The sequence below is a fragment of the Schistocerca nitens genome, chromosome 5 (genome assembly GCF_023898315.1).
Source record: "Schistocerca nitens isolate TAMUIC-IGC-003100 chromosome 5, iqSchNite1.1, whole genome shotgun sequence".
In the NCBI taxonomy this organism is placed as follows: Eukaryota; Metazoa; Arthropoda; class Insecta; order Orthoptera; family Acrididae; genus Schistocerca; species Schistocerca nitens.
Window position 1 is genome coordinate 723812152 of NC_064618.1, and position 26752 is coordinate 723838903.

The window sequence follows — 26752 nt, forward strand, 5'->3', positions numbered from 1 at the left end:
ATCAATCAACTTATTTCTTCTGTTACCCATGGTTTCTTCGCAGTTACCTTCTTTGTACCTATGTTTTCCTTCCCAACTTCTGTGATGGCCCTTTTTAGAGATGTCCATTCCTCTTCAACTGTACTGCCTACTGCGCCATTCCTTATTGATGTATCTATAGCGTTAGAGCACGTCAAACGTATCTCGTCATTCCTTAGTACTTCCGTATCCCACTTCTTTGCGTATTGATTCTTCCTGACTAATGTCTTGAACTTCAGCCTTCTCTTCATCACTGCTATGCTGTATAAGAAAAGAATTTAGTCCAGTAGAACTCTGCAAGAAATTCAGATATCCGGGGAAAGCAATCTGAAATAGCAAGGTAGGGACGGCGTGCAGTGGAAGGTGTTGGTGGTTTTCTGGACAAATTGCAGCTCATAATTTGTTAACAGAAACAATTCTGAACTTTTCACATCATTGTAAGAGGCATTTAACCCCGGATCCTCACAAAAGTTTGATCTCGAAATACATTTCATCATATTTACCTGCATGCCAACAAATCATTGGTCTTACAACTAGTTGCAAAATATACGACTGCCATCTTTCATTCACATTATATAAAAAATAAACAAGTAACAAAATTCAGGAATTTTGTATTGTGACCTACAGTCCGAACACTGGTTTGATGCAGCTCTCCACGCTACTCTATCCTGTACAAGTCTCTTCATCTCCGAATAATTAATGCAGCCTACATCGTTCTGAATATGCTTACTATATTCGTCTCTTGCTCTCCCTCTATGATTTTTACGCCTCCTCCCCCCCCCCCCCCCACCACCACGCTTCCCTCCAATACCAAATTGGTGGGCCCTTGATGTCTCACAATGTGTCCAGTCAATCGATGCCTTGTTTTGGTCATGATGAGCCTCAAATATCTTGTCTCACTAATTCTATTCAAGACTTTCTCATTAGTTACGTGATCGACCCATCTTCAGCATTCTTCTGTAGCAGCACATGTAGAATGCTTTTATTTTCTTTTTATCTAAACCGTTCTTCGTTCATGTTGCACTTCCATACATGACAACACTCCACACACATACCTTCAGAAAAGACTTCCTATCACTAAAACTATATTCGATGTTAACAAATTTCTCTTTTTGAGAAATGATTGTCTTCTCATAGCCAGTCTACATTTTACATCCTCTGTACTTCGGCCATCACAACTTATTTTACTGTCCAAATAGCAGAACTCATCTACGACTTTAAGTGTTTGCTTTCCTAATCCGATTACCTTAGCATCACCTGTTTTAATTCGATAACATTCCATTATCTTTGCTCTGTTTTTCCTATGCTCATATCCTCCTTTCAAGACACTGTCCCTTCTAGCCAACTGCTCTTCCAAGTCCGTTCCTGTCTCTCACAGAACAACAATGTCATCGGCAAAAGTTAAAGCTTTTTATTTCTTCTCCCTAAACTTAAATTCCTACTCATGAATACACACACAATTAAGCCACAAGGTGATAAGAAACTCAATGTTATTGGCCAATATGAAAACAGAAAGTATTATAAAGAATACTGAAATTCAGAATAACAGCAACTTCCGAGCCAATGGTACCTTTTCATGTGAATCATGAAAGGCTTCTACAAGCAGAAAATTCTTTATGATATTCACGCAAAAAGTCTACACAGAAGGAACACACATGCCATGCTCATCAATTAACTCCCCACAGGTCGCAATCGATACATAACATTCGCGCAACTGGCACACTTAACTTTACAGACTCAAGTAGTGGCACCCTGAAATAACAGCATATACCGAACCATGTCACAATTTAACATCTCGGTAATACTGAGTGGGTGATCAAAAAGTGAGTATAAATTTGAAAACTGAATAAATCACGGAATAATGTATATAGAGAGGTACAATTTGACACACATGGTTGGAATGACATGGGGTTTTATTAGAACCAAAAAAATACAAAAGTTCAAAAAATGTCCGACAGATGGCGCTTCATCTGATCAGAATAGTAATAATTAGCATAACAAAGTAAGACAAAGCAAAGATGATGTTCTTTACAGGAAATGCTCAATATGTGCACCATCATTCCTCAACAATAGCTGTAGTCGAGGATAATGTTGTGAACAGCACTGTAAAGCATGTCCGGAGTTATGGTGAGGCACTGGCGTCGGATGTTGTCTTTCAGCATCCCTAGAGATATCGGTCGATCACGATACACATGCGACTTCAGGTAACCTCAAAGCCAATAATCGCACGGACTGAGGTCTGGAGACCTGGGAGGCCAAGCATGACGAAAGTGCCGGCTGAGCACACGATCATCACCAAACGACGCGCATCTGTCGGACATTTTGTGAACTTAGTTTTTTTTTGTCTAATAAAACCCCATGTCATTCCAAGCATGTGTGTCAATTTTCATCTCTCTATCTACATTATTCCCTGGTTTATTGAGTTTCAAATTTATAGTGACTTTTCGATCACCCGATACATGGCAGCTCTTTGCTCCAGTTAAATCACATGGTTACAGACGTAGTTAACCAAACGACAATCCAAAGGTAACACTCATTTTAACAAATGGGAATCAACGAGAATGACGCTTGACGTTGCGTAACAGGCCACCTCACTTATACAAAAGATCAAAGGACTGACATACACACTAGGGCATTAGCACACGCACGTCAGGCAACGCTAACACAACACAATGAAAGACATGACGTCTTTAATAAGCAGCAACACATAAATAAATAAATAAAAATAAAAACCAGCGTTGTACGACAGAACATTATCGCTCATAGACACATGATCAACCCCTCGCATCCTAAGCTGAGCGCGATGCTAATATCCCCAGACGAGAAAATGGTTAGCCAGCAGCTCCCACTCGTAGCCGGTGACTCCACAACATCTATCCAGGAGCCGTATTCGGTATTCGGCACCGCTGAAGTGACAGGTCGGTAGCCTGCACCCGATGCCTGTTGCTCCACAACGTCCATACGGGCACCGTCCTCCGTGCACGACACACGACGGAAGTGGCAGACAAACTAACAACTTGCAGTCGATGCGCACAGCTCAGGGCACCCCTTTTAGCGCAGCGGTCGCTGCAACAATTCCAACACGCAGCCCGGCCGCTGCCCAAGGACCATATGGTTCCTTCCTCGTTCATAGGCAGCTCGTGATTGAGAATGCGCACCAGCCAGTGCTGCTTCACTTCCGACTCTGACACAGATAACAAGCGGAACAGCGGACTCGTAGTAAACCTCTCTAATGTCGACTGCCAGAGACAGCTGCCATGGCTCACAATCCACAAAGAAACGGTTTAGAAAAATCAGCTGTAGAGGAAGTGGTACACAGGAAAGAGCTTACGTTGTAAATAAAAATACCTAAAAACAACAACTATGTATCTAGAAACCCTAAAATAAAGCACTACGACACAGTAGTGAAACTGAAATGGCTATATGCCTGCGAATAATTAGTACTAAATTACCAAACCTTAAAATAAGGCACTACCATACTGTAATGAAACTGTAATGCCTATACGCCAGCGAATGCTTAGTGCTGAACTATAAACTACAAAAATTAGAAGTATTAGAAGAAAGAGACATAAGGAAAATTTCTTGTACTTTAAAAACTGCAGAGTCTTGGAAATTAAGAACAATCTATTAAATGTATCATAAAGCAGAAAACATATCCGGAAGAGATTGTGGCAAATAAGAAAAAAGCTTCCCGCCATCCAGGAAAATATTTGCTTTATTATAAAATGGTTCAAATGGCTCTGAGCACTATTGGACTTCACTTCGGAAGTCATCAGTCCCCTAGAACTTAGAACTAATTAAACCTAACTAACCTAAGGACATCACACATATCCATGGCCGAGGCAGGATTAGAATCTGCGACCGTAGCAGCAGCGCGGTTCCGGACTGAAGCGCCTAGAACCGCCCGGCCACAGCGGCCGGCTTGCTTTATCATAATTAATTTACAAATCACTCCTAACTATACGAATGATAAGCAAAAGTACCATAAAACAACTGTACAACGTATGCATACCTGACTAAAACTATGTTGCATTACATATATTATGTCACTACATGTGACTGCACAGTCAAAATCACCAGCCATTTACGATTTTTCAAACAAATAAAATTGTGGTATGTAAAGAGCACCACAGAAGCTTACATATTGATCATGAAGAAAGACTCAGTTCTACTGTGGCAAGAAACATGCTTCCAACTAAGCCCGCTAGATGTTGTCGTTGCACGTCAGTTTACATGATCTCAAAGACATATGTTCCTTATAATCAAGTATATAAAAGCTTAGTCCGCATTTTATAAAGAGAAAGGTAGAAGTTACAACGGACATGACTGTACTTTTACGTCATATTAAAAATTTCATGGAAAGGGAGGCCTTGTAAAAACGAACAACTATGTTAGAAGATTACATAGTCTCCTCACAGAATCGAAATAATTTTGTTACAGAGAGAAATAGCGCCTTTATTAAAAAAAAATTTGCAAACTGACATATCCCCATTGGTCTGGCAGAGACCAGCCTACCGACTATACGCTTGTATCTGGTTGGTGCATAAGTTTGCAGAGTTTTTCGATATGTTTAACAAACGCAACAGATACACATAACAGAGACTTTAGTCATCAGTAATATATTCTCCTACACTACTTACAACAGTCTGCCAACGCTGGTGTAACTTTCTGATTCCGCGAGTATAGAAACCACATGGTGTTGAGGCGAAGAACTCGTCGAGCCCTGCTCGGAACGTTTTTTCGTTCCGCAAGGAAATTCCTTGAAAGTCGTCAGAGAGGGAAAGAGCGGAAAAGATAAAAATCTATGGTCGCAAGATCGGGTGAATAAGGTAGGTGCGGAATGACTTCCCAGTGTAACTTCTGCACACCGTTTTCTGTCAGTCTAGCAGAAGGCGGACGGGCGTTATTATAGAGTAACATCATTTCACACATGCTTACCGGTAGTTATTCTTCGATTATGTCCAAAGACGTCTCAGTTGTTGACAACAGATGTCAGCAGTGAAGGTTACATCTCGCGAAAGCAATTTGTAGTGCGCCATACCGTCACTGTTCCACCAGGTGCATAAAACTAGCTTTTGTGGGTGAGCGAAGGTCTCTGTACGGGAGTTCCTGCTTTGTTTGGGCTCAGCCATTCCTTTCTTTTCCTTACGTTAGCATAAAGACACCATTTTTCGTCACCAGTAACGATACAGCAGGGGAATGGTCGGTGTTGTTCACTAGTCACTTGATGACGAGGAAGCAGAGACTCACATAAGTCCAACAGCTGAATTTTGTGGTTTTGGCTTAGAGCGCGCTGTACCCGCATACCTTTTTCTGAACCTTCAGCCATTGCATGCAGTTGTCTCACGATGGCTGAATGATCGCATTTCATCGCATTTGCCAGTTCTGGGATACACTGACGTGGATTATAGTGGATTAATGCGTTTAAAGGATTTTAATAAAACGCCGAAAGTCTTCTTGAACGCGGAGAGTCAATAATGTCAAAACGATCCTCCCTAAAATTTCTTGCCGTGCCATGTCCAATGGCATTGTCCCCATACACGGTGCAAGTGCTTCTGGCTGTCTCCGCTGCCTCACATCACTATTGAACTTAAACAGAAATGTCGGAAACGTTCCGATTTCTCCACTTGGCACATAGCTCCACTCGCTACCTCCAAACGACAAAATGAGAAAATGAAAATCAAATAGCGACAGTGAACTACAAATTAAAAGTGACAATCGATAAATAAGCGCCCTGTAACCGGAATAGCAGCATGCAAACCAAATACGCTACGAAATTATGCTCCAAACTAATATAATAAAATCCTTCTGAATATCTCAAGTGGCACATTTACTATGAAAAACTTTTGACAATTATTTTTAATAATTTTTTTTTTTACTAGTTACACGTTGTATTTTTGAAATAGGTAAGGTGTGATGAACCTCTTCGTTCTAATGAACTTTAAATATTTTATCGCTTTTTGGCAAATCCCTTTTCGAGGCTTCCGTTTTGTTGGACGGATTCTACGAGCATAATATGTACTTTAGATGAATTTTCTTGGTTTTAATTATCAGACTACAATGTTTTTTTCTGTTCTTCCCTCCTTTTTCCTCTCCCTATTCTCTGTGTCTATTTTAATACTGACTGCCTTGATACAAAGAGATTGTGCATAGTATATAAAATTATTTAACTTATTTGATACTAAAAAGCTATTCCTGCTAACAAGAATAGATAACAATGTCACGCAGTTGTTTTTTACGTCGTCCCATTGCTTTTTTTGTGAACCGTTTTGTCCACTCTCTATTAGCGAGTGGAATGAACGAGCGTAACCCGCCCATTAAAAATTTTGTTTCATTTACGAGCCAAACATTTGAAATGTCATGAACAGTTACATTGTACAGCGGTGTGGAATTCCTGTCGTGGCATATATGTTGCTATATCTTTTTATATTGTATAATTTTATAATACCTATTTTGACATATTGATACTTTATAATTATGGTTGTTGTGTGGATGACGTGTTGGCAGTGACGCTGTGGCGTCCAATGACATTTTATTCCGTTTCACTGTTGTGCCTGTGGTTTATTGCGAGGTCCCCTCCGGCGGACGCGTTACGTGAGCGCGTTGTCCACATTTGATAATGTTTTCTCTAGCGAGCTGTAATTCTGTAACTAAACTGTTTCGATTCTGTAAAGAAACTATGTGATCTTCTGATCTAAGCATTTTCTAAATAAAGCCTCCCTGTCCATTGAATTTGTTATATGACGTGTAAGCACACTCATTTCCGTATTATCTCCTACATTTCTTTCTATAAAATGTGAACTTAGATGTTATATATTTGAATGTAAGGAATGTACCATTTCGAAATCTTATAAAATGACGTGCAGCGGCAAAATATAGCGGGCTACGATGGATTCAGTTTCTTGCCGCTGCACGGCAGTAGAACTGAGTCTCCCGTCATGTGCAGTATTCATGCTTCAGTGGTGTTCTTTACCTACCACCATTTTTTTGTGTAACGAAGCCGAAATGGCTAATAATTTTGACTGCACCATCACATGTAATGACGCCATATGTGTAACGTAACACATTTTTACTCAAATAAGGATACGTCGTACAATCGTTTTATGGTTCTTTTCTGCTTTACATTGGTATAGTGAGGGGTGATTTCTATATTAGGCTACACCTAAGTGCCCATATTTTCTAGGTAGAACGTGGTAATTACTAACCGCAATTAATAACCTGATTAAAAATAAACATTGTCATCCAAAATTCGAATTATAATAAAGCACATATCAGAGACATTGAGGAGGAGAATTTGGCTTTTAATCGGCATATGCAGAGAAAGGATAACATTACCTATAAGAAAATATGTGCACAGACATTTTGATTCTTAAGGTCAAGAAATATTAGCAAAGAAACAACATAGGGGAAGAAGAAGTACCGGAAAGAGAAAAGTTTAAGAGGAAAAATTAAAAATGGAAGGTTTCACGGTGGGAGGTAAATGAACAAGCTGAAAGTGTTCTGCAAGCAAGAAAAATAAACACAGCGAAACAATACAGAAATCCTGGAAAAAACGTAGAAATAACGAAAGATGGACTGAAATTGTATGTGGTTCCTAGAAGGCTCTAAGGGAGAAAGAAGAAAAATGATCAAATGTATTTTATTCATTTATTTATTTAACCTGATCAGATTAGGGCCATCAGGCCCTCTCTTACATCGGACCAGTGTTTCACACATACAGCATTTCACACATCAGAGTTACATCATGACCATAGTTTAAATGAGAAAATTAGCTTACTCTAGTGAGTATATGAATAAAGAGTAGTGACTAAGACCTAATAAAGTAAATGCGGCAGTATTTTTACAACAGGTGCTATACATACAGATTATGATAAAAGCAATAATAATAACAGAAAAAAGTCAAATAATAATGATAAACGTGAGTAAGACCTAATAAAGTAAATGCTGGCAGTATTTTTACAACAGGAGCTATACATACAGATTATGATAAAAGCAATAATAATAACAGTAAAAAAAGTCAAATAATAATGATAAACGTGAGTAAGACCTAATAAAGTAAATGCTGGCAGTATTTTTACAACAGGAGCTATACATACAGATTATGATGAAAGCAATAATAATAACAGTAAAAAAAGTCAAATAATAATGACAAACGTGAGAAAGATTCGCAATAGTAATGAAGGTTTGTGCAGATGTACATTAATATCTTGGTGTGTAAAGTAGATGTTTACTAGTATAGCGAGTTTTGGGGAAGGGAGATTTAAGGAGGGGGAAAGAGGGAAAGTAATGAGGTGAAGTGCATTCATGTACAGAGGAAGGTATTACTATTGCTTAAGTAGCTAGGTCATTAACTAGTTTTTTGAAGCCGGACATGTTTTTAAGTTCTCTAACATAACGAGGGAGGTTATTCCAGGGTCGGGTTCCCGCTACTGTAAAGGACTTGGAGAAGGTGACTGAGCGATGCAGTGAAACGGAGAGGCTTTTATTATAATGGGAACGTGTGTTTCTGTCATGTTGTTCCGACACGAGCGTTAGGGACGAGGAGAGATATGAGGGACAGTGTACATTTATAAGGCAGTAGATGAGACAGAGTGTCTGGAAATCTCTGCGTTTGTCTGCACGCAGCCAGGACAATTTTGCATATGCTGATGAAATGTGATCAAAAAGTCGAACGTCACAGATATATCGGACGCAGGCATTCATAACCAGTTCTAGACGTCGGGAATTTTCCTGAGACAGGCCTTGTAGGATAATATCGCTGTAGTCAATGATTGGGAGTATAAGCGTTTGTACTAATTTATTTTTCAGATCGAAACTTCAGGACACCATTCGCAGATGATGCTGTTGTATACTGGTAAAGTACTGGCTCAGAAAATTTTTACGAAATGCGGAATGACCTCTGGCAATCGGTGCTAACATTACGAAGTGACACCTGACTCTAACCGTAATCTTTTTCTTTCAGTCACTATACCAAAATATAGAACGCGCTGTTGGAGTAATGACCATACGAGAGAAAGGTACTTTGCAACCAAACACCAGGCGATCTGGTAACGGGGCAAACGGAATCCCAGTTGGGTTTATTTAAGACAGGATTACTAATTCCAGCATTTGGCTTTCAACCTTCCGAAAATTTTGGTCAGAAGTTTAATTCTGAGATAATACGTCCCACCTGAAAAATATGGAAGCCTATTGTATGTGTGGGAGTAATTGTGTACGTGTGTACGAAATAAAGTCCATGAGTTATTGATATTAGATTGGCAGATAATATTAGAAACAGACAAGGGATCTCCTTTTAAGTAAAATATGGAATTCTATTTTACTGATATTGTAAAAAGAAACTGGTTCTGAATCGGCTGGCAGAGGCACCCATCCCGTAACAATTCATCGTTTCTGCCGACCTTCGGCAGTCGATCATAGTATCTTCATATTGCGCTGTGCGGCAGCAGTAACGATTTCCTGCGCAAGCGCTGTTGATTCTCCATAGCGCATAAAAGAGCCAACCTGTCTACATAATAATACGTAATAAATGTTTGTTACTGAATTATTTTCCGGAAATCTGGTAATTGGTTGTTATCATTAGCGTTTCTAAATGTGAGAAAGACGTGAAACAACCCGACATCATCTTACTACCCATCATGAGCGAAGATCTAGAGAAAATCGTGCTATGCAAATTCAGCAGACGCTTTGTTGAAGATAATATAATTCGTATGTTAGCGTAGCAACCACACTGTAGTATCATATAAATATATCTCCTCTTCTTCTTTTTATTTAAAATTTATAGCAAATAATTTTCATTCAACTGAATGACAGCTAAGGCCTTCACGTACATTTAATGCAACGGTATCAGGTAAACCATATGGTGATGTGATGAACCAATTTATATGTTAACGTATTTCTTCATTAAATTTCAACAGTAAAAATAGCAAATTGCTTACACATTGTGCACGTGTGAAACGTTACCTAGAGAAGGCGGTGAGCCTGTATTGGGAGGCAAGGCTTTGCTAACGCACACGTTTAATTTGGCTCGTGGAAAAACCGCTTCTTTCATAAACCAAGAAAGGCAAGAAGGGAGATTGGGTTTAACGTCCGGTCGACATCGAGGTGATTAGAGACTGAGCACAAGCTCGGAGTGTGTCAAGGATGTGGAAGGAAATCGACCGTCCCCTTTCAAAGATACCATCCCGGCATTTGCCTGGAGCGATTTACGGAAATCATGTAAAACCTAACACTGAATGACCGGACGCTGGTTTGAACCGCCGTCCTGTCGAATGCGAGCCCACTGTGCTAATCACTGCACCACCTCGCTCAGCGCTTCTTTCACGGAAGTTCTAAAAGATTTCTTGGTGCATGTAGACCTTCTGCAGCGTGAGAAACGCACGGAACGAATTTGATATTGGGGATAACCGGAGGACGGCTTCTGACAAGTACTTGGAAGTTTTACTGACGTCACAGAGCATTTCTATTAAATTAGTAGCCCTTCACTTTACACGGAACTGCGTCAGCCGCAAACTAAAGCTGAAAGTAAAGAATGTGACGTAACTAAGTAAAACCCACCTTAATAACAAAAATCGGTACAGAAGTTTATTAATTTGGGCTAGGCATGTGTCATTTACGTCAGTGAAGCGCACGAACCTGGAAAGGGGTGATTGCTAATGTCTTGTTGCGTGTCTGCCGAGACAGGACACGTGAGTTCCATAGAAAAAAAAAAAAAAAGAAGAAAGAAATCGCGTTCGTGAATGTTCCGCAAGAATATTAGCCTTAGTGTAACAAAGGACTTTTACAAGTATTAAAAAGTTTCGGACACTATAATACGTATTCGAATTAACTTATGAGTGGTAGCAATTACCACTTTCCTTGTCGATTAGGTAGCGACTTCTGCTGAATGCAAAAAAAAAAAAAATGTTGCCTGTGAAGATATTTAGAAAGACGTTATTTCCACATTATCGCGTTAAGATGCTGCTACATCAAGATGGATGAGTGTTTCTGAAGCGGGACTACGTATTTTGCGTGATTTTCAGTGTTTGGTTTGCTTCGTTTTTGCTCATTTGCCGCGTGACAAAGGTTTAGCTCTCAACCCTTTGTTAAGTTTAGAATTTGCAGTTGAGCAAGCTTAATTTCGTATTCTGTTTTACATGGCAGTGCGTTTTCATTTAGTAGTGTTTATCATTTTCACAGTCCCAGATACCTTTTAAACTGAGAGTCCTGTTGAGGGTCACTTCAAACATTTTGTGACTAACGGATTTAATAGTTGTTGCCTAGTGAGTGTTTTGGTCACGAGCTTCTAAATGTAAGCATTATTGATAGACCATTTCATAAAGGCACCTAAGAGAATGCAGAGATAAACATCTTTCATATACTCTTGCCGATTTTAAGCCGTCCAATACGTCTGTAGCTACTAGTCCCCAATGGCCATGATAACCGATCAGGAGACAATTACTGAAAACTGAGTAATTACAGCGTATAACAGCGAGATCGGAGCAGCGGGGCTACCATTGAGTGGAAAAGGCGACTAGAAATGCTGAAATATCGATGTTCATGTCGCTCGCAAGGGCTACGGTCTGTAGCAATCGTGTTGGCACGTTACCTACACCGGCAAATGAGAGCAGGGCACCTAAATACTCAACTTCCCGGACGGTGACACCGAGGATATATAAAGTTTTATCCGTTCAAGTTTAGTATTGTTTATAACGAGCATCAGTCCAGTATTTGAAACCCATCAGTTCTATTGAGCTCCAGAACTGGGCAACCTGGTTTTAAGAAAAAGTTCTCTGCCTAAATACAAGCTCTCTGTTTAATTGAAAATGTCGCTTACAACATTACCGTCTAGAAACCAGACAGCAATATTTATGGGCAGGACAAGGGCTTTAGATAAAGTGTGGAAAGATGAACTAATCATGAAAATCTTGACAATGACGACTTTATATGAATGATATAACATTTCATAGACACGTTCCTGACTAGCAAACATAGCACAGTGTTCATAGAGGGAAAACGATCAGCAACAAAACTAACTGATGCCGGCATTCTGCAAGGCTCGGTGCTATCATCCACTGTTCTAAACGTTTCCTTAGTGACGTGTCTCTCATTCAAGAGATTAACGTAGCCCAGTAGGCTGTCGACACAGCCTTGTTTACTTTCAATTGTTAACACACCAACCACAAACATAAAAAAATATCATCGCAACTGTGAAATGGTAACAATCAAAGAAAATAACAATAAAGAATGACAAGACAAATCCCATAAACATTTCCGAAAGATTGCCTGATTTAAGAGAAAAAACTCTTCTATAAATTAGTAAATGAGTGTGGTTGACATTGGACTGTCCATAGCCACTCCATCAGTTCAATCTAAATAGTCATCAACGAATAGAAAATAAGTTGACATCAGCACATGATAGAAAAGTTTCATTATTTCTAGTCTAGATTTTCACTAAGAACTCTTCAAAAGGAACACGGCTAAAAAGCTACATTGCATCAAAGTTCAGAAATAAATCTGAGAGACCAAGACGTAACGACTTCAAGCACTGCACGAAAATCACGGTATTTAAAGTATAGCAAAATAGACATTTCTCTGGCAAACGGCGCATCATTGATACAGGTAGCGTACTAGCGGGTTCTCGATAGGAGAACACTTCAAGTGGTTCAAATGTCTCTGAGCACTATGGGACTTAACATCTGAGGTCATCAGTCCCCTAGAACTTAGAACTACTTAAACCTAACTAACCTAACGACATCACACACATCCATGCCCGAGGCAGGATTCGAACCTGCGACCGCAGCAGCAGCGTGGTTCCAGACTGAAGCGCCTAGAACCGCTCGGTCACAAGGGCCGGCAGGAGAATACTCAGTGATTACAACTCAGTAACTATTTACACCAAAACAAACACAGACACATCACCACGCTCAAGGTTGCTGCTACGCAAAAGCTAAGGCATGTGACTGAAGATATTCCTCTGCGTGTCACACAAGAAAGCATAGATTACAGAGGTCACTTTCTTACAAACGTCTTACAGAGAGCACAAACTAGAGGAGTACCTGAAGTACGCGACGCACCCAAACAGAGAGTACCATGGTCAGTACTACTAACAAGAGTAAGAAAAGATACTCGTCATAAACGATATTACCAAACATCAAAGACTGTACAGGAAAGAGAAATTAGGCTTCAACATTACCGCGACGCTAAAACACGATACAAAGACGAACTACGTAGTGCCAGGAAAGACGACTGGGAGACATACGTTAGGACAAACTAACAGAGCAACATCTGGTGGATGCCGTTTAAACTGCAGACTAAACATAGAAAGACCCCGACAACATGATCAACATTGAAAAAACCGGATGGTACTACCACAAGAGGCTGCAGATGCACAGCACATTACCTCCTCAACAAACTACTTCCTGTCGATGACAACACTCAGGACAACCAACTTCACACCGCCCTTCGCAGACTACTCGATGACGAATACGAAAACAAAGGAATCACTCTTCCTTTTGATCACGGGGAGGCTGCTTTGGCAATACACAAAATAAAGAACAAAATCACTCCGGGCCTGCATTGCGTCCACCCAGAAACCATCAAACAAGCTGCTCAACTGATCGTACCATACCTGACAGGCTTTTTGAATGATGCTGTGCTAGAAGGACGAATACCGAATATATGGAAGACGGTAAATGCAGTTGTACTCATGAAAGAAGAGGACAAATACCCGATTGATCCTAAGATATACGGTCCAATATTCTTCATTAACATTCTGACAAAGGTGCAGGAGAGACTGCTGCGCGACAGACTTCAGTCGCACCCGTAGCTCTTCGGCCTCAGCCAATATCAGTTTGGCTTTGGACTATATAAATCCATCTACGGTGCAGTAAACAGGGCCATTGAAATGCCACAGACAGTACATGATAAATATATAGTAGCAATCCTAAATGACATAGCTCGTGCTTTCGACAACCTTTTGCAAAACTTAGAAAGATGAGTATTCCGCTGGCTCTATACAACTGTTTCAAAGGTTACTTACTGTAAAAACAGGATAGTGGACTTTGTTCGCCAAAACGTTATAAAGAGGGTAACAAGAGGTTGTCTGCAAGGATCCGTACATGGACCGATTTTCTGGAACATAGCCATAGAACCAATACTGAATGCACTACAACACAACGATATGGCAGAGTGGTTGCGTACGCTGATGACCTTATGATAGTGGTATCTGCCACGCGGCTTCTCGTGTTCTTCGATGAATGGTACACGAACAACAAATTCACAATAGCAATTAACAAAATTGTTTGCCTACTTCTAACAGGCACGCTGAAAAAGAGATCCAATTATAAAGTTAAACAATATATCTACAAAAAGGAAAATTATGACAAGACACCTCGGCCTTTATATTGACGAGCATTTACACTTTAACGAACATTGCAGACTAACAATTAACAAAGTGACGAGACTCATCTATAAACTTGCAAGACTGAACGCCGTACGATACAGGCTGCCCCAACAGGCAATGAGCACTCTTTGAGTCAAAACGTGTTTTGTGGCTAGAGCTTGGGTACATCGATTACGCTTAGGTACGCATAAAACCATTGTGAGGCGCGGCCAGAGGAGTGTTTTACTTAGAATCTCGGGGGCTTTCTGCACGATCTCGGTAAGGCGCTGTGTGTGGTGCTCGGAGTTTTCCCTAAAGATATTTCAGTTGGCCACAGAGTAGCAGCCTACTGGCTGAAGAGGGGAAGACGCTACAAAATAGGAGAAATAACTGGACGAGACATAACCGACAACGGCAATCAAACAAGTGGAGAACGGATACGTGGCAGACAGAATGGGGCACAACTAATAAGAGAAGACCTGTCTGATCTTTCTTCCCCGATATCCGAGGGCCGACGAATCTGAAACACATAAATCCAACAAGTCACATGGTGCATTATCTCTCGGGCCAAGGCCCGTATCCTGTGCATCTCCACATGTTTGGCCTAAAAAATGGCTTTGAGCACTATGGGACTTAACATATTAGGTCGTCAGTCCCCTAGAACTTAGAACTACTTAAACCTAACTAACCTAAGGACATCACACACATCCATGGCCGAGGCAGGATTCGAACCTGAGACCGTAGCAGTCCCGCGGTTCCGGACTGCAGCGTCTAGAACCGCACGGCCACCGCGGCCGGCGTTTGGCCTAAAACGGTCTCACATTTGTGTCTGTCGTGAGAATGGCACATCTGAGCATACAATGCTCATCTTCGATGCCCTAACACCGAGGTTAGGGAACCAAGACGTAGGACAGTTAACACTGAGACAAGGTGACTGGAACTTTGTAAACAATATCGCAAACGAATTACAGTGACCACTACATGCGGCATACAAACACTACAGGTCTTATCCTAGGATAAGACAGGATCCACATCTGACAGATCACCAGAACATAGTAAATCACACAGATACAGGGACACTGTCTCGGATGCTCTAACACACACAGGAGGTGAAGGCGAGATACACATACAGACATGGTAAAAGTAAGCTAAGGTTCTCCAACAGTAAACAGAATCAGTCCAAAAATGTAGCTCACGGTGTAGTTGGTTGTTATACCATTTAATAGCATGTCACTATCTGAAGATGAGACACTGCTTCTTCTTTCGCTGCATCAGGTATAACTGGCTCGAAGTTTTACCGAGCCCTCGCACCTGATGCGACTGACTAGGGCATGTTAAATAAACTCCAATCTCCACTGTTACCTTATGTTCGGAAACACACTGTAACGTAATTAATCAATACATTATTAATTGAGAATTACACAGCCAAGACAATATATGTAACAGATGTAACCATACACACAGACAGTATAAAGGGTAGAACTGTCACATCAAATCTAAGTCAAATTTCCATATCTCATGTTTTCCATTAAATACACTAAATTTTAACTTTTCATTATCTAAGTTAGCAACAAGTTAAAACAAAATTGTATTAATACATTTTTACTTTTTTATATTTTTTATTTCATCCATTTCTAAAATTCTAAAAAAATGTACTTCGTAATAAAATTGAATTTGTATGACATAACATGTAAAGTCACATAATGTACTACCTGCTATATAACAACGGGCAGCAGGACTTTACTCTAGAAATAAATAAATTTGAAAAATGGTGTTTACATTTTCCGACAAGGAAACTAAGATTAGACGATAGATGGTTCAAATGGCTCTGAGCACTATGGGACTTAACATCTGAGATCATCAGTCCCCTAGAACTTAGAACTACTTAAACCTAACTAACCTAAGGACATCACACACGTCCATGCCCCAGGCAAGATTCGAACCTGAGACCGTAGCGGTCACGCGGCTCCAGACTGAAGCGCCCAGAACCGCACGGCCACACCGGCCGGCAGACGATAGATACTTCGCAAAGTTGTAGGTAAGCGTACCCAAATTACTCACTGTGGGTCGTTGTGGTACTCTTCCTTTGTGGATTTATGGCAAACCATGAAATCCCTGTGGAGTGACAGCGTCTGGGAAAGTTTGTTAAGCACGTCTTTGTGTAATTAAGTCTTTTTCAGAAGTGAAGGCCTCTTTCATGTTATTCATTCATTATGGTCATTCTGTAATCTTTGGTAAGCCAGCTACTTAACTGGAAGTTCTATTACCTACATAATCGTCCCATGAAAAGAGAATCTTAGCATTATCGTTACCCACTGCTAGAATTAATAAATCTTTATATTTTTCAACGGACTGGATTGATGCTCTCTCAACAGATGAGACACTACATCGCAAGGGTGAAATCCAACACAGTGTATACGAAACCTCCCTTGTGATTTATTCTGCTCTCTCATCAGGAAAGCTGGGCACCGTTTGTTTCACACAGACTTCTCGTTAGTGAATTCATTTATTCTCTTACGAAATGTTAGGAAGGTAAAATAAGAGAACTTCTGGCTTCTATGAAGTCATTCTCCCAGGGGACCATTCGAGACTAGAGTACGAACGCAGAAGAAACTATAACAGCGTGCGAAGTAGCATCCTCACATACACCATGTGAAAAACTTGCATTTACTCTTTAAATTGTTTTGAGATACATACTGTCATTGTTCTGTGCCATATCAGGGATGAAAAATGACTAATAAAGTGGGCACCACCAGAGAGTAAGGTACATATAGAATACCTTTCGAATGACGGAGTCTGCTATTAGGAATGGAAGGGAAAGTCAGCACACGTATGGATTTGCTCGCACTGTTTAACGGTTTAAGTAGATTTTCGGCAAGATGTAGCTTCATTTGCAGAACGAATGGTCACCGCTGTGCTGCGAATGAGTACGTTCTTCTAAACGAATATTTTCTACGGAAGCAGTGAGCGTCTAATGAAAATCAAGAAGATGGTCCGCTCTCCTCTTCTTATAATGTTAGTGCACCTGATGAACCAAAAATTATAAGACTGAGCATCGTTGTCATCTAGAAAGTAAAAACTTCTCCATCAATTCAGTAACAAATTTTGGACTAACAATGTTTCCTGATATTATTATACCATTGTTACCTGGCAATATCCCTCATCTTCTTTCCTGAGTGAAATTCAAGCATCATTTATGAACATTATTTTAAATACTTAAAAAAGCATTCTAAAACCACTTGAAAAGAGCTGTATTTAAATTTTTTGAAACATAATTGTTCATTTCCTTCTTTCTAATTCTTTAAATTTCTGTCTGACTAGATGTGTATATGTGACTTTTATTTGAATGGTGTGTCGCATTCCGGCATCACGTCGCCATTATTCTATGCACTGAAAAATTATGTGTCTGACATAAATGAGTAATTTCAAATACTCTGATAAAATAACGACGATATTGTTGAACGTAAATGTTAGTGAACTCCAACGTTTCTACACTGTTAACATGGAGGACCTTTTTTTCTGAGTGGCTTGGTATGGCCCGTCGCGAATTTCTCTCCTGTGCCAGTCTCTTCATCTCAGAGCAGCAGTTCCACCGTACGTCCTGAATTATTTGTTGAATATATTCCATTCTGTGTCTTCCCTTACAGTTTTACCCTCGACAACTCCCTCTAGTACCACAGTGGTTATTCTCTTAACTCATGTCCTATCATCGCGTCCCTTCTTCTTGTCAGTGTTTTCCCTAAGTTCTTTTCTTCGCCAATTCTGTAGAGAACCTCCTCATTTCTCATCTTATCAGTCCACTTAATTTTCAACATTCTTCTGTAGTACCACATCTCAAAAGCTTTGATTCTCTCCTGCTCCGGTTTTCCCACGGTCCACGTTTCGCTACCGTACAATATTGTACTCCACACGTACATTCCCACGAATTTCTTCCTCAAATTAAGGCCTATGTTTGATACTAATAGATTTTTCTTCGCCAGGAATCCGTACTTTTCATGTTCTATATGCTTTTTATGTCCTGCTTGCTTCTCAGTCACGAGTTATTTTGCTTACAAGGCAGCAGAATTCCTTAACTTTGTCTACTTTGTGATCACCAATCCTGATGTTAAGTTCCTCGCTGTCCTCATTTCTGCTATTTCTCATTACTTTCGTCCTTCTTCGATTTACTCTCAGTCCATATTCTGCAGCCATTAGACTCTTCATTCCATTCAACACATGCCGTAATTCTTCTTCACTGCCACTCAGAATAGCAATGTCATTAGCGAATCTTATTACTGACATCCTTTCGTCCCGAATGTTAATCCCAATCTTGAATCTTTCATGTATTTCAACTCTAGCTTTTTCGACGTATAGATTGAACAGTAGGGAAACAGACTGCATTCCTGCCATACACCCCATTAATACGAGTACTTTGTTCATTGTCTTCCATTTTAATAGTTCCATCTTGGTTCTTGCACATACTGCAATTACCCGCCGTTCCCTATAGCTTACTCCTACTTTTCTCAGACTTTCCATCTGGCGTCATTTTACATTGACGAAAGCTTTTTTATAGTGCGACAGATCCTACGAGCGTGTCCTGATTTTTCTTGAGATTTGCTTTAAATATGAGACGCAACGTCAGAACCACCTTTGTGGCGCCTTTACCTTACCTAAAACTAATCGTCATCTAAAAGATTCTTTATTTTCCTTTTCTTTTGTATATTAGCAGCTTCGAGGAATGAACTGTTAAGCTAATTGTGCGACAGCTTTCACACGTTTCTGCCCTTCCTATCTTCCTAAGTGTGTGAATAATATTTTTCCGAAAGTATGATTGTATGTCGCCAGTCTCATAGGTTCTACACACCCACGTGAATAGTCGTTTGATTGCTATTTTCGCCACTGATTTCAGAAAATCCTACGAAATGTTACGTACTCCTTCTGACTTATGTGATCTTAAGTTTTCCTAGCTCTTTTAAATTCCGACTCAACTTCTGGATACCATATGTCCTCCTTATGGACTCCACTTTCTTCTTGTGTGATTTCTTCAGACAAGTCCTACCTCTCATGGAAAACGTCATTGTTCTCTTTCCACCTATCCGCTCTGTCCCCTACGTTTAAGAGTGAAATGGCCACTGCCATTTAATATTACCACCGTCGCTTTTAATTTCATCGAAGGTTGATCTGACTTTTCAATATGCCGAGTCAGTTCTTCCGACGATAATTTGTCTCTCGATTTCTTCACCTCTTTCATGCACCCATTATGCCTTGGCTGCCCTGCACTTCCTGTTTATTTCATTCCTAAATAATTCATATTGCTGTACTTCTGTCTTTACCTGAACATTTTCATACTTTCTTTTTTTGTCGAATAACTGAAGTATTTCTTGCGTTACCCAAGTTTTTTTGCAGTTACCTATCTTTTACCTATGTTTGTCTGTCCAACATCTGTGATTGCTCCTTTTAGAGATGATCACTACTCTTTAACTGAACTGTCTGCTCTGGTCCCCATCTTTAGCAAACTTGAAAGGGAGTCTAATCATTCCTTCGAATTTCGGTACACCAGTTCCTTTTGGAAGTAGGCTGCTTCTGTGTTGACAGCGCTGTGTAGCGCTATGCGTTGGATCTCTGACTGCGCTGTCTTTGTAAGAGACTCTGTGGCTGTTCGGTCTCGTTGTTGGAAGTTAATCTCCAGTAATGTTGGCCAGTTGGAAGTTAATCGCCAGCGGTGATGGAAGTGTTGTTGGGCAGTTGGAGGTGAAAAGCCAGAAGTGATGAATGTTAAATGTGAGAAGTTAGCATCGATGAAGTGTTAGCGTAGGCTAACGAACTATAAGTATCTGACTTGTAGACTGAAAATTATTCATGAGTATATATCTTTGTACTAGATGCCAATGACGATTTATATTGATGTTTGAACTCGATGTCACATTATTAAGGTAAAAAATATATTATCTGGTTTGCAACAAATTCTTTCCTTTGCTAACCACATGCCTATTAGTAGTTAGTGGCTTTAGTAGTTAGAATCTTTTATTTAGCTGGCAGCATTGACGTTCGCTGTATTGCAGTAGTTCGCGTAATGAAGATTTTTGTGAGGTAGTGCTTAATGAAATGTCTAGGTTATTGTTGAGATTTATTTTTAGTCAGGGCCATACCTTTGAATTAATTATTTGAAGTCAGGTTGTAATTTTTTTGAGCAGTCAGATTGCGTTGCGCAAGAATATTGTGGGTCAGTCTTGACATGATAAGAAAAAGTAAAGAGAAAGTAGGCTCAGTACGTTCAGTTTTACTCTGCTGTTTCAGAGTCAAATAACGTAGAAGTTTCATCTTCTCAGTTATTCTGCAATTTAATTACAGACATACTCATTTTAAATAAAGAAGTTTCACTTTCACAATGATTTTTCCGGACGATCTTCTTAAACTTCATCTACTCTTGATCAGGATTTGTATATTGTGATTTTAAAGGTCACTTATTACTGTTGGTAATTTGCTATTCGCACTGTCCATTCACGTTAATGATACCACCTTTCAAAAGCCTGAATAAGCACTTTTTGCCGCACGGACTGCTGGGGCACTTGCTGGAAGACAGTGTGCGAGATTCTGGAAGGTATCCACAGGGTGTGGAGACTGCTGACTCCAATCCATGGCCAGTTGAGCTGCGTTTCTTGGTTGAGGATCCATGAGGCTAACAACTCCATGGAGATAGTCACAGAGATTGGGCTTAAATTAAGAGATTTTGGTGGTCGAGAGAGTACGCCTCTTAGTGGTCTTCGAATGAAGCACACACACTGAGAGGTGTGTGACACGTTGCATTGTACTGCTGGTAGATGCCATCGTGCCGAGGAAAAACAAAGTGCATGTAGGAGTGGACAAGTTTCCCGAGGATAGATGAATACTTGTGTTGATCCATTGTGCCTTCCAGAAAGACGAGATCACCCAGGGAATGCCACAAACTCGTTCCCCAGGCCATAACGCTCTGTCCTTGAGTCTGCACCCTTCCGACGATTGTTGGAGGGTGTTATCTTTCAGAAGTTTCACGCTGTACACGTTTAGGCTATCTGTCCGATAGAGAAAAAATTGATTCATCTGAAAAGCCCACCTAACGCCCCTCAGTGGACGTCCATTTGCGGTACTGGTGTGCAAATTCCAGCCTTCGTCGCCGATGAAGAGCATTCAGCATGGGTGCACGAACCAGGCACCTCCTGCGGAGGCCCATACGCAGCAATGTTCGCCGAACGTTCGTTGAGGAGACACTTTCGGTAGACACTTGGTTCGTCTGGGTGGTTGGTTACTGAACAGTTGCGAGTCTATTCGCCCTTACACATCTCAGCAGTTGCCTTTCACCACTTCTCTCCATGGCCCGTAGTGCACCACAACTGCATTAGCGATTCTGGATAGCGCTATTCTTTTATATCCATGGTACACTTTAATCACGGCGGCACGTGGTTTACAAACTTAACCCTTTTGAAAATGCTTGCACCCTTGGCCATTAGGTTGTGTATTTATTTTGAGTCTAAAAGCAAATATTGTCTATATTTTTACGCAAATTCCTCTCGCCGCTTATTGCAAAAAATGGTTCAAATGGCTCTCAGAACTATGGGACTTAAACCTAACTAACCTAAGGACATCACACACGTCCATGCCCGAGGCAGGATTCGAACCTGCGACCGTAGCGCTCTCGCGGTTCCAGACTGAAGCGCCTAGAACCACTCGGCCACTCCGGCCGGCCTGCTTATTGCAGATAATCCAGTCAGATTACATAATGAACATCATATGAATAAGCAACTGGTAAACAAAGGCAACCCACCTACCCATCCGAGATCGCTGTCATACACATACGTAGTGACGTTCTCCTCGGAAGTAGTTGGGTCGAATCCTGGTAGTGAGTGGAAGTATCTGGCCAGCAGTTGTGGAGGGGAGTGACGTATAGTTCCTGATCACCAGCCTTTGCGCCAGTGCCTTAGTTTAAATGTCAAACCTCTCCGCACCGTCTTAGTGAGAGTAGGCAAATGACACTGTCAGTGGGGATCCGTCAGGCCAGAGAAAGGTAAATGGCAGACTACCTACAATGGGGACCTTGCACAGGGTAGCAATGCTGATCCTGAAGTTCTCTTGGATTCCGCAAACTGATGGTGCTTTCTGTCCCACAGTCACAGGTACGTGCAGCAACACTGTTACGTTAAATTTCGATTTACGTACATGTTACATGTATCGTGGATGGGGACGTTACACAAGTCGGTGCCAACAGTAGGGGAGAGTGTTCTACCTTGAATCACTTTTCAGGCTTTCGCCACCATCCAGCCTTCCGTTTTTAAATTAAGGCATTCACTTTTTTGTGATTCATTTTTTTTTTCGACTCTCCAAAAATTATTCCTGAAATTAAAGTTTTCCCAAATGTGAAAACATGTGCAAGGAACAACATGGTCATGTATCTAGGAAAAAAAAAACATTCTCTTCAAATTGAAAAGCGTGTCAATCGAGAAAATCTTGTCAGTACTGTATTTAATCGTCTCTCTGTTAACTTCTTACTCTACTACATACGAATAATCAGTAAGTGATATCAAATTATGCAGAAGATTCATCAAAAACCAGATACAAGTTAACACATTTTGACATAGAAGATACAGAAAACTAACACAAATTTCCATTTTCAAGACGGGTAAAACTGTTTAGAAATTGTAGAAACTCAGTCAATATGCAAATATCAGATGTTCCAAGGTAAAATTTTTCGTTGAAGATATAACATGGCGCATGACTGACGAAGTATGGCATAGCCGTTCACATGTCATACGACTGGTTTTAAGAAAATGTACAGTTTTAATTGTCACTAAAATCTATAACAGACGACTTAAGGATATATCCTCACTAGCTGTAATACACTCTTAAAAAAGGGAAAAGAAACGAAAAGGCACCACGAAGAAAATTTCCAAATGGGAAGGAAATCGGTACATGTGACGTACATGTACAGACAAACAAATGACTACAATTTAAAAAAAAAACTGGACATTTTATTCGAGAGAAACAGCTTCACAAATTTAGCAAGTCAATAATGAACAAGCAGCTATTTGGCTCGGCATTCTTTGACAGAGTTTTCAGCTTTCATCCTGACGGACATGGTATCAACTTCTGCCCAATTGGTGCGTTAGATCGTCAAAATCCCGAGCTATTTGGAGGCCCCTGCCCATGACGCTCCAAACGCTCTCAACTGGAGATATATTCGGTAACTTTAATAGGCAAGGTATGGTTTGTCAAGTACGAAGACAAGCAGTAGAAACGCTGGTCGTGTGCGGGTGGGTGAGTACAGGATGGCTTGGCACGAAGGGCAATAAAACGGGGTGTAGAAGGGGTATGTAACGAGATCGCGGATGACAACCAAATAGTCATCAGTTCGAACTGAAGACAATTCTGCTCCAGTAAATGAGATTCCAGGCCAAACACCTATCTGGAGACGCCTCGGAAACTACTGGGATACTTACTGACCGTAGCTCACCATGCGTCTCGACAACCAGGAGTCAAGGTGTGGGGTGCCATCTCATTTCATAGCAGGATCCGCTTGGGTGTCGTCCGTCGCACCCTTAGAGCCCAGCGGTACGTCGACGATATTCTACAGGGTGGTCCATTGATAGTGACCGGGCCAAATATCTCACGGAATAAGCATCAAACGAAAAAACTACAAAAAACGAAACTCGTCTTGCTTGAAGGGGGAAACCAGATGGCGCTACGATTGGCCCGCTGGATGGCGCTGTCATGGGTCAAACGGATATCAACTACGTTTTTTTTTTTTAAATAGGAATCCCCATTTTTTATTATATATTCGTATAGTACGTAACGAAATGTGAACGTTTTAGTTCAACAAATTTTTTCGCTTTCTGGTAGATGGCGCTGTAATAGTCGCAAACGTGTAAGTACGTGGTATCACGTAACATTCCGCCAGTGCGGACGATATTTGCTTCGTGATACATTACCCATGATAAAATGGACCGTTTACCAATTGCGGAAAAGGTCGATATCGTGTTGATGTATGGCTATCGTGATCATAATGCCCAACGGGCGTGTTCTGTGTATGCTGCTCGGTATCCTGGACGACATTTTCCAAGTGTCCGGACCGTTCGCCGGATAGTTACGTTATTTAAGGAAACAGGAAGTGTTCAGCCACATGTGAAACGTCAAACACGACCTGCAACAAATGATGATGCCCAAGTAGGTGTTTTAGCTGCTGTCGCGGCTAATCCGCACATCAGTAGCAGACAATCTGCTTGAGAATCGGGAATCTCAAAAACGTCGGTGTTGAGAATGCTACATCAACATCGATTGCAGCCATTCCATATTTCTATGCACCAGCAATTGCATGGCTACGACTCTGAACGTCGTGTACAGTTCTGTCACTGGGCACAAGAGAAATTACGGGACGATGACAGATTTTTTGCACGCGTTCTATTTACCGATGAAGCATCATTCACCAACAGCGGTAACGTAAACCGGCATAATATGCACTATTTGGCAACGGAAAATCCATGGTTGCTGGGACACGTGGAACATCAGCGACCTTGGCAGGTTAACGTATGGTGCGGAATTATGGGAGGAAGGATAATTGGTCCCTATTTTATCCATGGCAGTCTAAATGGTGCAATGTATGCTGATTTCCTACGTAATGTTCTACCGATGTTACTACAAGATGTTCCACTGCATGACAGAATGGCGATGTACTTCCAACATGATGGATGTCCGGCACATAGCTCGCGTGCGGTTGAAGCGGTATTGAATAGCATATTTCATGACAGGTGGATTGGTTGTGGAAGTACCATACCATGGCCCGCGCTTGCCTAAGGGCAGAGGTGGAAAAACACGTTATTGGCCTGTTCAATTTGTTAATCTCTTTCTCTTAAATAAATCATCGAGGTTCTTCGATATTGTAATCAATTGCCTGTCTTAAGATGTACATCACATCTATCTATTTTCGTCCCAGTCATACAGTTCCTTCACAGCGCTACTTTTTTTTCGAACTCATATCTAACAACAACAAAAACTATAGAAGCTGTCGGAACCTGCTTATGGCAGTCTCTAGTTCACATTGCTTCCAGTAAGTCTAAGAAAATCTTCAGTAACCAGACTGAAGTACCAGCCAGAAAACATCACGCATTCGTAGGTAGAATATCCTCTAAGTACAACAGTCTCCTCTATTATCGAGATCAAATTCCATGGTTTCGCTGTTGACCGCCAAATTTTTCTAGCTGTTAAGTTTTCGCTTACCCTATCACTATCATAAAGTCTTTTGCAGTGGAAGAGTTAATTACTCTTCCATGTCTTTGTAGTGTCGTTCAGACCTGTTAAGAACTAGGCTTATGCAAGTTCTTGCTGCCATTTCTGACAGAGAGCTCGGAGTAAGAAACGAAATTTCCACAGAAAACTGCTTGTACACTCCTGGAAATTGAAATAAGAACACCGTGAATTCATTGTTCCAGGAAGGGGAAACTTTATTGACACATTCCTGGGGTCAGATACATCACATGATCAAACTGACAGAACCACAGGCACATAGACACAGGCAACAGAGCATGCACAATGTCGGCACTAGTACAGTGTATATCCACCTTTCGCAGCAATGCAGGCTGCTATTCTCCCATGGAGACGATCGTAGAGATGCTGGATGTAGTCCTGTGGAACGGCTTGCCATGCCATTTCCACCTGGCGCCTCAGTTGGACCAGCGTTCGTGCTGGACGTGCAGACCGCGTGAGACGACGCTTCATCCAGTCCCAAACATGCTCAATAGGGGACAGATCCGGAGATCTTGCTGGCCAGGGTAGTTGACTTACACCTTCTAGAGCACGTTGGGTGGCACGGGATACATGCGGACGTGCATTGTCCTGTTGGAACAGCAAGTTCCCTTGCCGGTCTAGGAATGGTAGAACGATGGGTTCGATGACGGTTTGGATGTACCGTGCACTATTCAGTGTCCCCTCGACGATCACCAGTGGTGTACGGCCAGTGTAGGAGATCGCTCCCCACACCATGATGCCGGGTGTTGGCCCTGTGTGCCTCGGTCGTATGCAGTCCTGATTGTGGCGCTCATCTGCACGGCGCCAAACACGCATACGACCATCATTGGCACCAAGGCAGAAGCGACTATCGCTGAAGACGACACGTCTCCATTCGTCCCTCCATTCACGCCTGTCGCGACACCACTGGAGGCGGGCTGCACGATGTTGGGGCGTGAGCGGAAGACGGCCTAACGGTGTGCGGGACCGTAGCCCAGCTTCATGGAGACGGTTGCGAATGGTCCTCGCCGATACCCCAGGAGCAACAGTGTCCCTAATTTGCTGGGAAGTGGCGGTGCGGTCCCCTACGGCACTGCGTAGGATCCTACGGTCTTGGCGTGCATCCGTGCGTCGCTGCGGTCCGGT